The 11,802-nt window shown below is 36.9% G+C and overlaps 1 protein-coding gene across 7 annotated transcripts in view; it reads left to right on the plus strand.

Moving 5' to 3' along the window:
* CEP57L1 (centrosomal protein 57 like 1) overlaps nt 1-11,802 on the plus strand; it is a 72,297-nt gene that overhangs the window by 22,812 nt on the left and 37,683 nt on the right. The gene's annotated exons all lie outside the window — the stretch shown is intronic.

Here is an 11,802-nt window from a genome sequence, read left to right on the forward strand (position 1 = left end):
CAAGAATAGACTTAGGGAATTCAGTGACTCCATCAAACATAATAACATTTGTATTAAAGGAATCCCAGAAGAAGAGAGAGAAAAGGAAGCATAAAATTTGAGGAAATAATAGCTGAAAGCTTCCCTAATCTGGGAAGGAAACACCCAGATCCAGGAGGCACAGACCCATCAAAATCAACAAAAGCAGGCCAACACCAAGACATATGGTAACTAAATTTGCAAAATATAGTGACAAAAAAAATCCTAAAAGCAGCAAGACAAAAGAAGTCCCTAATTTATAAGGGAAGACCCATAGGCTAGCTGCAGATCTCTCAACAGAAACTTGGCAACCAAAAAGGAGTGGAATGGCATTTTCAAAGTGCTGAATGGGAAAAATCTGCAGCCAAGAACACTCTATCCAGCAAAGCTATCATTCAGAGTAGAAGGAGAGATAAAGAGTTTCCCAGACAAACAAAAAATAAAGGAGTTCATGAGCACTAATATTTTAATTGAAAATATTAAAGGGGACTCTGAGTGGAAAGACCAAAAGTGACAAAGACTAGAAAAAAACAAAACAAATCTTCAGAAGCAACAGCAAAACAAATAATAAAATGGTACTAAATACAAGTCTGTCAAAATTACTCTGAATGTAAGTGGACTAAATGCTCCAACCAAAAGAGGGGGTGTTAGAATGGATTAAAAAAAAAACATCTATATGTTGCCTACAAGAGACTCATTATAGACCTAAAGACGCCTACAGATCGAAAGTGAGGTGATGGAGAAGCATTTGTAATACAAATGGATGTCAAAGGAAAGCTGGAATAGTAATAATTCTACCAAACTAAATTTTAAACCAAAGACTAACAAGAGATGAAGAAGGGCACTATCTCATAATAAAAGGGACTATCCAACAAGAAGATCTAACAATTATAAGTATTTATTCCCCCAACACGGAAGCCCTCAGATATACAAAACAATAACAAACATAAAGGAACTAAATGATAATAATACAATAATAATAGGGGACTTTAACATTCCACTTACATCAATGGACAGGTAATCTAAGCAGAAAATCAACAAAGAAACAATGTCTTCAAACAGCTTTGAAGACAGACTGGACCAGATGGGCTTAGTAGATATATTTAGAGCATTCCATCCTAAAGTAGCAGAATTCACATTCTTTTCAAGTCCAGAATACATTACATACCAGGTCACAAATCAGGCCTCAACAAGTACAAAAAGATTGAGGTCATACCATGCATCTTTTCTGACCACAATGCTATGAAACTTAGAAGTCAACCACAAGAAAAAATCTGGAAAGATCACAGATACTTGTAGGTTAAATAACATGCTACCAAACAATGAATGGGTCCACAAGGAAATAAAAGAAGAAATTTAAACAAACATGGAAAGAAATGAAACTGAAAACACAATATTCCAAAACCTTTGGGATTAGCAAAAGCAGTCCTAGGAAGAAAGTATATAGCAATACAAGCCTACCTCACAAAGCAAGAAAAATCTTAAACAACCTAATCTTACACCTAAAAAAAGCTAGAAAAAGAACAACAAATGAAGCCTAAAGGCAGCAGCAGAAGGAAAATGATGAACATTAAAGCAGAAATAAATAGTATAGAAACTGAAAAAACAATAGAACAGATCAGTGAAACCAGGAGCTAGTTATTTGAGATTAATAAAATTGATAAACTCTAGCCAAACTTATCAAAAAGAAAATCAAAAGGACTCAAATACAATCACAAGTAAGAGAGGAGAAATATCAACGAACACCACAGAAATATAACCAATTCTAAGAGAATGTTATGAAAAACTATTTGCCAACAAATTGAACCATCTGGGAGAAATGGATAAATTCCTACAAACATATAAACTACCAAAACAGAAACAGGCAGAAATAGAAAGTTGAACAGACCAATAACTAGCAAGGAAACAATCAGTAATTTAAAAAAAAAAATCTCCCAACAATAGTCCAGGGCCAGATGGCTTCACAGGTGAATTCTACCAAGCATTTTTTTTTTTTTTTTATGATAGTCACACAGAGAGAGAGAGAGGCAGAGACATAGGCAGAGGGAGAAGCAGGCTCCAAGCACCAGGAGCCCGACGTGGGATTCGATCCCGGGTCTCCAGGATCACGCCCTGGGCCAAAGGCAGGCGCTAAACTGCTGCGCCACCCAGGGATCCCTCTACCAAGCATTTAAAGAAGGGTTAATACCTATTCTTCTCAAACTATTCCAAAAAATAGAAATGGGAGGAAAACCGCCTAAATCATTCTACGAGGCCAGCATGATGACCCTGATACCAAAACAAGATTAAAACTCCACTAAAGAAGAGAACCATAGGCCAATAGCCCTGATGAACATAGATAAAATACTAGCAAATCAAACTCAACAGTACATTAAAAGAATCATTCACCATAATCAAGTGGGATTTATACCTTGGCTGCAGGGGTGGTTTATTTAATATTCACAAATCAATCAACATGATACACCAAGTTAATAAAAAAGGATAAGAACCATATAATATTCTCAATAGATGCAGAAAAAGCATTTAACAAAGTACAACATCCATTCATGATAAAAAACCCTCAACAAATTAGAGTTAGAGGAAACATACGCCAACATAATAAAAGCCCTATATAAAAACCCACGGTTAAGATCATCCTCAATGGGGAAAACCTGAGAGCTTTTCCCACTGTTGTAATACTGCAAGTCCTAGCCTCAGCAGTCAGAAAACACAAAGAAATAAAAGGCATCCAAATGAGCACTGAGGAAGTCAAACTTTCACTATTTGCAAATAACATGATATTCTATATTAAAAAAATCCAAAGACTCCACCAAAAAAATTGCTAGAACTGATACATGAGTTCAGTAAAGTCAGGATACAAAATAAATATACAGAAATCTATTGCATTTCTATTCACCGATAATGAAGCAGCAGAAAGAGAAATCAAGGAATCAATCCCATTTACAATTGCACCAAAAACCATAAGATACCTAGGAATAAACCAAACCAATGAGGTAAAATATCTGTACTCTGAAAACTATAAAACATTAATAAAAGAAATTAAAGAAGACGCAAAGAAATGGAAGTGGATTGGAAGAACAAATATTGTTAAGATGTCTATATTACCCAAAGCAATGCTGTACACATTTAATGCAATCCCTATCAAAATACCAACTGCATTTTTCATGGAGCTAGAACAAACAATCCAATAGTGTGTATGGAACCACAAAAGATCCCAAATAGCCAAAGCAGTCTTGAAAAGAAAAGCAAAACTAGAGGCATCACAATTCTTCTATTAAAGGTAGACAACTAAACATTTACTTGTCTCACTTTGACTCCTTCATTACCTCTTTCTCCTACTTTTCCTCCCTATTTCTTTGATCTCCTTTGAGGTATTTTATTCCTTCATTTGCCTTCTAAATGCCAGTGGTCTTTAGCATTCTGAGCTCCACCTTTTTCTCTCCTCTAACTTTATAATTCTTAACCTCAACCTGTCTGTGGGGCACCACAATGGATAGATAACAGTTGCTTTCTAATGGACAAAGGCATTGAATCTCAGCCACCCCATCCCATGCACACACACACACACACACACACACACACACACACACAGTGAAAATTGCTAAGCTTTATATTCTTGGGTGATCTAATTGATAACCAAATCTATATCTCTAGATCTAGCCTAACCTGCTTACCTAAACACTGGACCCATATTTCAGTCTGATTGCTGAATAGCTCTGTCTCCAGTACCTCAAACTTAACATATCCAAAGCAGAATTCATTGTCTTCCATTAGACTTGTATCTCCTTTTGTATTATTTCTTTGAGTGCCACTACCATCTCTTCACTTGAAGAGTGAAAATTTTGATTCTTTCCTCTCCCCCATTTCCCCATTTCACGTATCTAGTTGGTTCCTAAGTCCTTTTGATTGTATCTTCTCAGTGTCTTTCATGTTCATCTCAACTACTCCAGTCTTAATTCAGGCCTATATTTTTCCAGTCTATCTCATAGCCATCTGAATTACCTTGTCAGAATGCAAACATTATTTTCCTTTATATCGTTCATTTGCTCCCCATTGCCTGATCCTACAGAAGACAGACTCTTCACTGTGCTGTACAAAGTCCTTTGTGGTTTGGCCTTTGCATACCTTTTTAGCCACCTCTTACTGCCAACAGCTATTCACTGTGCTCCAGCCAAATTTGCTTTGGTCTGTCATGTCCCTCAGGGATTTTTACATTCTATCTTCACTAAATAAATATTTCCAAATTTTTTTTTGTTCCTGTTAAGCCCCTTGTTTGCTTGTTTTGATCTCTTTCATATCTTTCCTCAATGTTTAGTAAGACTTGATCAAACAACTTATATCTAAGAGTCAGTCACTAAAAAACTGATTGGAAACTCCAAGTCCTTGCAATCCATTTATTTTATCATCTTTAGTATCTTTGTTAACTTGGGCTAGTCGTAATCCCCTTCATAAGGATCTTCCCATCTCCCCTTGGATATAATCTAGACTACCAGTGTTCTGAGAGCTGAATAGTCCTACTTTGAGTCTGGTACCCCACCCTCACCTATGCTGAGTGTCCCTTAATCCAGAAATACTCTATAGTTCCCTCTTCATAGAAAAAACAAAACTTCTAGTCTTCCTCCCAGATAGGGGTAAAGGAGTCTTCTGGCTTCATAGAGAGATGAAGGGAGTTTGGACATACAATTTACTTCTGACCTAAACTTTCATCCTGTTTTCTAGTGTTTGGCTCTATCTTAACTATTACTTACAGAGGTGCAGCCAATTCCTTGAGCTATTTGGAGATTCTGCAGAGTCAACTTAAGAGTCACTTTTCTTACTTGGGTTAGGAGACTGCCTTTTTTGCATTAGCTAAATCAATTACTATTTGTACATCTGTTTTCTATTTTTCCAAAGTTTTGTTGTCCTTGCAGGTTGATATCTTTTTTAAAAAAAATTAATATTATTTTAGAATTTTTCTAACAGGGAGCAAAAGTTAGTGGGTATGTCCACTCTGGCATATTCACCTAAACTTCTCTTTCAAAACTGTTTGTAATTCTAAATTATTTCTGGCTTTACTTATTTCTCCATCAATCAGGAAGAGTTAGATAATATCTCTTTTGTATTCCCATGACACTCTGTGTATGCTTTTGTTACAGAACTGATCCCATTGAGTCATATCTTGTTTTTAACTTGTCTCCCCTACCACACATTGTTGTGCAACAGAACTTTTTCATCTGGGAAAACTGAATCTCTATAACTCCCCATTTACCCTTCCCCTCAGCCCCATTCCACTTTCTGTTTCTATGAACTTGACTGCTCCAGATACCTCTTGGAATCAAAAAATACATTTTTTTTTTCTTTTTTGGGGCTGGCGTAGTTCATTTAGCATAATGTCCTCAGTGTTTATCCATGTTTTAGTGTGTGTCAAATTTTGCTTAGGGCCAAATTAAATTCCATTGTATGTAAATACATTTTGTTTGTCTACTCATGGATATTTGGGTGACTCCACCTTTTGACTATTGTGTGATGCCATTATGACAGATATTTTCTCAAGAGATCCTGCTTTCAGTTCTTTTGGATATGCCCAGAATGTCATTGTCTTTTAAGACATTGATTTTTTTAAAAATATTTATTTATTCATGATAGACACAGAGAGAGAGAGAGAGGCAGAGGCACAGGCAGAGGGAGAAGCAGGCTCTACGCTGGGATCCCGACGCGGGACTCTATCCTGGAACTCCAGGACCATTCGTGCCCTGGGCCAAAGGCAGGTGCTAAACTGCCGAGCCACCCAGGGATCCCCTAAAACATTGATATTTTTTAAGGAAAATGCTTTCCCCCTCTATAAAAAATAGAATGTTTTTCATTTGGGGCTTTAATGATGTTTTCTTATGTTGAGATTCAGGTTATACATTCCTGGCCAGAATACTGCTTAAGTGACATGTCCTTTTCATGGTTTCACATACAGACACAACATGATGTGTCCATCTTCTTAGGGGTGATGTTAATTTTAATCATCCAATTAAAGTGTTATTCTGTTTCTCTATTATGCAGTTACTCCTTTTTCTCTTGAAGCTTATAAGCAACCTGTAGAGGAGACCATGTAGATATCCCACTCCTTGTCAAAATTTCTACCTTTGAATTTAGCATTAATGCTTCTTGCCTAAATTAATCTTTACTGTGATGGTTGTAAAATGATGATTTTTCAAATCTAGTAAGGATTATTTTTAAAGTTAATTATGAATTGTGGGGCAGCCCGGGTAACTTGGCAGTTTGGCGCCGCCTTAGGTCCAGGGCCTGATCCTGGAGGCCCGGGATCGCGTCCCGCATCTGGCTCCCAGCAGTGGGCCTGCTTCTCCCTCTGCCTGTGTCTCTGCTTCTCTGTGTGTGTGTGTCTCTCATGAATAAATAAATAAAATCTTAAAGGAATGGAAAAAAATTATGAATTGTGTTAAATAGATCAATTTGAATGTCAAGTGGTCAATATATTAAATTAAGATTTGTTACTACCGTTAATATACATGATAATCACTGAATCATATGATTAAACTGCTTCTGAATTTTTGGGAATGTAATAGTTATGGTATTCCTATAAGGTCATTGCATAATCTTAAAAGTTTATAGTGTGCTTTTCTTTTTTTTTTTTTAATTTCATCTTTTTTTTGAGAGAGTATATATGAGCATGTGTGCAAGTGGGGTGGGGTGGGGTGGTGTTTGGAGGGGCAGAGAGAGAGAGAGAGAGAGAGAAAGAATCTCAAGCATGGGGCTTAATCCCCAGACCCTGAGATCATGACCCAAGCCCAAACCAAGAGTAGGATGCTCAACTGACTTAGCCACCCAGGCATCCCTAAAGATTTCACTCTTAAAAAATCTTTGCACCCAACATAGGGCTTGAACTCACAACCCTGAGATCAAGAGTCACATGCTCTAGCAACTGAGCCAGCCAGACACCCCTATAGTGTGGTTTTCTTACTCTCAGTTTATAGATTATTTACCAGGTACTCTATTGTCTGAATCCTGCTAGTGAACTCTTTATTTAATTAATGAGTAACCAAATAATATTCACTTTCTGCTATTAACTTTACAATATGGAGTAGCTTTGAGAACTTTAACTGAATGGAAAGATATAAACTCTTTCCTTTTTTAAAGCATAATTCTCATTCTATGTGTGTAATTAAAACTGGTTGATCTGAAGCATTTAGCATCTCTTAAATATGTCTGAAGTTGTTACAGTTTCTTTTTAAAAAAAAAAAGATTTTATTTATTTATTCATGAGAGACACACAGAAAGAGAAGCAGAGACATAGGCAGAGGGAAAAGCAGGCTCCTCCCAGAGAGCCCAATGTGGGACTCGATCCCAGACCCTGGGATCACGCCCTGAGCCAAAGGCAGATGCTCAACCACTGAGCAGCCACCCAGGCTTCCCACAAAGTTGTTATAGTCTCAAGCAATATGACAGATTAGATGTTCAGAGAAACCTCCTCTGGTAAAGAACACATAAATGCTGTATAAAATGTTAAAATACCTTTTGAAAGGCATGGCTGAGTTGGAGGCAAAGCAAGAGGAAAATATGAGGCTGTATGTAATGAGAAATCCAGTTCCACAGGTATAAATGAGACCTAGAACCCATTTTATCCCTGAGGACATCTTCTGTGATCTCTCATGGCCCAGAATCTGGGCATTAAGGAGGTGTTTCTGCTTGCATGGGGCAGGGGACAAATTTAGATGACCATGCTCACTGGTAAGTTTGGACACTACTGTGTAAAAAGCTGGGATCCCCAAAAGATAAAACCTTCGGTTAATGACAGGAAAATAACCTGCTCTTCAGAGTGACACCGTTTCATCCTTGGCTTTAAATGGAGTGGACTAAAGGAATCTCTCTTCATCATAATTCTGTTCTCTTGTGGGTTTGGAGTTGGAATTCATACTGCCAAAAAAAAAAATCTCAATATAAAAGTTCAGTTTAATGGTGCCTTGGGTTTGGGGTGCCCTGAAGACCCAACAGAAACAAATAGAAATCTTCTCTGAAGAAAAGTGCTTTAAATACTGGCTTTTAAGTATTTCTTTAGTTGAAGTTCCAAGCATACACATTTATTAGAGACCATTCTTGGGATCGATACATGTGAAAGAGAGAGGAAGGAAGCAGTATTAGGCAGAAAAGTCCAGCTTCAGTGAAGACCCAACAAAGGTTTCACTGATAATACAGGGAGCTCTGGAGATGAGGTGATCCTTCAGAGTTGACTTGAGTTGGAGCAAGAGGGTCAGATATTTTTACTTTCATTGAATGTGGGCTGCTCCTGGAAGGAGCCTTGACCTTAAATGAGACAGTATTCTTTAGACACAGCAATCCCCAAAGAGGGCCAACAGCCAAGAGCCACTTTCTGGCAGCATTCCTAGGAGCTGTGGGAAAAGTTCACATTCCTGAAAGGGAATCCAGGCAGTGCCTCATAATGTCCACCACAATGAGCAAAGAAAACTTGTAGGGAAACATTGCATTGACTTTGTAAATCAAAGCAATATTATCTTATTTGTGTGGTTAAAATAAAAATAGAACTAAAAATTTCAGAATCATAGTATTATATGAGTCTGGAGGGGAGTGATTGGAATTAATGCCTTCGAAGATCTGTGTTCTATGGTGGAATACTATACAGAAGTGAAAATGAATACCATATAGCTTCATGTTCCAACATAAATACCAAAATACTTTGTGAGAAAAGTATGGTTCCATTTATATAAAGTTTAAAAACTATCATCACCAAATAATATATTGGTAAGGATACATATAAATGTGATCAAACTTGATAGGCATTAAAATGAGTAACACAAAATTCAAAGCAAGAGATGGAGAAGGCGCACAGAGGGCTTCCACAGCAATATTTATCACACTTTTCTTAATCTAGGTGGAGATACACAAGAAATTTGTTTTGTTATAATTCCTTTAACTATACATGTATGTATTATATATATGGTAAATCATTTTTAAAACACTATTAAGGTATTAAGAAGGAAGGAATCTTCTGGTCTTGGTGACCAGAGCATGTTAAAGTTATCTCCTAAGTTAGTATTCAGCTGTGTTAATCTGGATCTACTGAGATTTAATCAGAAATAAATTATCAGTTATATGATTGAGTCATCTCCATTTGGTTTATCAATTTTGCCCTAATTGGGGGATGGGCTTACTCTTTAACAGGCATTTCAGGTACGCTGATGAAATTTGAAGTTTGAAAATGATTACAAATTCTTCAGCAAGTTTTTGTTAGTTGAATTCAATATGTAATATAATAGTTACCAATGTTCAATGCAACATCTACATCATTAAGTTAGAAGCTCTACTTTTTTCTCCCCAAATCTGTTTAATCCATGAAAATCAGAGAAAGCAGCTTTGAATTCAGCATGATGAACTCTGTCTCTCTGAAGACCTTTAGCAGAGCTTAGATGACTTGTTAAAGATAGTGTGAGAACAAGTTTGTGTTGATAGAAACAATTAGAACAGATGGCCTCTAACATGCTGGTAGACTCTACTAAGATTACATGATTTTATGCTTGGTTCAGTGTTTCTTACCTCCCATTTCTCTCCAGAAGGCATTTTCCTGATGACTTTCCATTAGGATAGTCTCCGTTTAGATCAGTCTAAATCAACCAGAGTCCTTAAGAGAGAATATTTTTCTCCAGCTTCATGGATCTTGGAGTGCAGGAAATTTGAGCTGTGTGACCTTAAGCAAATTAGTTAGTGTCTCTGGACTTTGGCTCCTATATCTATAAACTGAGAATATTGCAGCTGATCTAAATTTTAAATAGATATATGAAATTCCCCCATATTTCTAGAACTCCCAAATATTTATGACTTATACAGATTGATGGTACCATGGACTTCTTAAGTGTTTTGAATATAGTCACCACTGTTTCAAACTAAATAACTTGAAATATATCCTTTGCTACCTCTTAATACTTCTTGGAGGAAAATATGAGATAATGCTTTTTTAAAAACCAGACTTCAGAGGCGCCTGGGTGGGTTAGTAGGTTAAGCGTCTGCCTTTGGCTCAGGTCGTGATCTCAGGATCCTGGGACCGAGCCCCATGTTGGGCTCCTTGGTCAGTGGGGAGACAGCTTCTGCCACTCTCCCCACCTCATGTGCTCTCTCTCAAATAAATAAATAATTTTTTTAAAAAAATGAAAGACTTTTATTTCACTGTATTCTAAAGTTACCTGAATTTGTACCTTAACCTTCATTTAGTTATTTTGAATGTCCCTGTAATTCAAATGTCTCATATTTTTATAACTTTACAATGCTATAATTTTTCCATGACACTTTAATTCTTATCTATAGCAGTATTCTTTCATTTTTAATATAAACTATTAATGGAATAAATATTTTACAGTATTTTGGGTAATAATGCTAAAATTTGGGTTAAAAACTAATACAAATACATATAAATTAAATATGAGTCAAAAGCATGATTTTAGTTTTATTCTCTCATTTGATTATGGTGGGAAATTTTTTATTATTTTAAATTATTGCATACATGATAGCACATTAATAATTTCCTCTTCAATTTATTAAGCTTAAGAAATTACTAAAGGTCAATTATAGGGGGAAAATAAATCAAGGCAGAGTTACATAACTTTCACATCAAGTAGAAAACTCTAAATTGAAAATAACTTTATTATGTCATCTTAAGCGTGTGTTGTTATATCCCTGTCACTATTCCTGTGTTTCATTCACTGTGAAACAAAGGTATAAGTTACAGTCAGTATGTTAGTTTGCTAGGGCTTCGGAAACAAATACCATACCACAGACTGGGTGGCTTAAACAACTGAAATTTATTTCTCACAGTTCTGGATGCTACAAGTAGATTGGTTTCTTCTGAGGCCACTCTCTTTGGCTTGCAGATGGTTGTCTTCCCACTGGCTTCACTTGGTCTTTCCTGATATATCCCTGGCATAAAATTTGTATATCCAAATTTCCTCTTTTTACAAGGACACCAGTTAGATTGGATTAGAGCCAATCCTAAAAGTTTCATTTAAACTTGATCACCTTTTTAAGGCCCTATCTCTAAATACAGTCAGTCTAAAATACTGGAGGTGAGAGCATCAATATATGAATTTTGGAGGAATAATGAATTCGGTGAGTGAAAATGTATATAATGTAGTTCCTGCCAAGAAGTTTTCAAGAATGAAAATTATCTGTGCAAGTGACTTGCATGATGGGTACACTTAATTGCACCGTGACTTATGGCAGGTTAGCTCACAGGATGGATGACCTGACACAGTTTATGAGTGCTGTATGATTTTAAGGCAGGTAATTGAAGTTCTCTGCAAAAGGACATCCTAATTTGAATAAAATTTCTATGTCTTTGCTAGTTTCTCTTCCTCTACATGCCATTTTAGTATGGGGCCTTTGGAACTGTCTTCAGTTCTTACATTATACCATCAGTAGTCTCTTCCTCTTCAACATCGGTTCACTTTTTTTTTTTTTTAATCTAAACTACTCCTTTGGGTACCCCTGGGTGGCTCAGCGGTTTAGCGCCTGCCTTGGGCCCAGGGCGTGATCCTGGAGTTCGGGGATCTAGTCCCTCCTTGGGCTCCCTGCGTGGAGCCTGCTTCTCCCTCTGCCTGTGTCTCTGCCTCTCTCTCTCAGTGCCTCTCATGAATGAATGAATGAATGAATGAATGAATAAATAAATAAATAAATAAATCTTAAAAAAAAAAATAAACGACTTCTTGAAATAGCCCCCGCCCCCTCCCGCCCTCGCCGGCACAGAGCTCCCGGCGCCGCGGGGAGGCGACTACCTCCAGAGAACCTGCAGAC

The sequence above is a fragment of the Vulpes vulpes genome, chromosome 1, assembly GCF_048418805.1.
Source record: "Vulpes vulpes isolate BD-2025 chromosome 1, VulVul3, whole genome shotgun sequence".
Lineage (NCBI taxonomy): Eukaryota > Metazoa > Chordata > Mammalia > Carnivora > Canidae > Vulpes > Vulpes vulpes.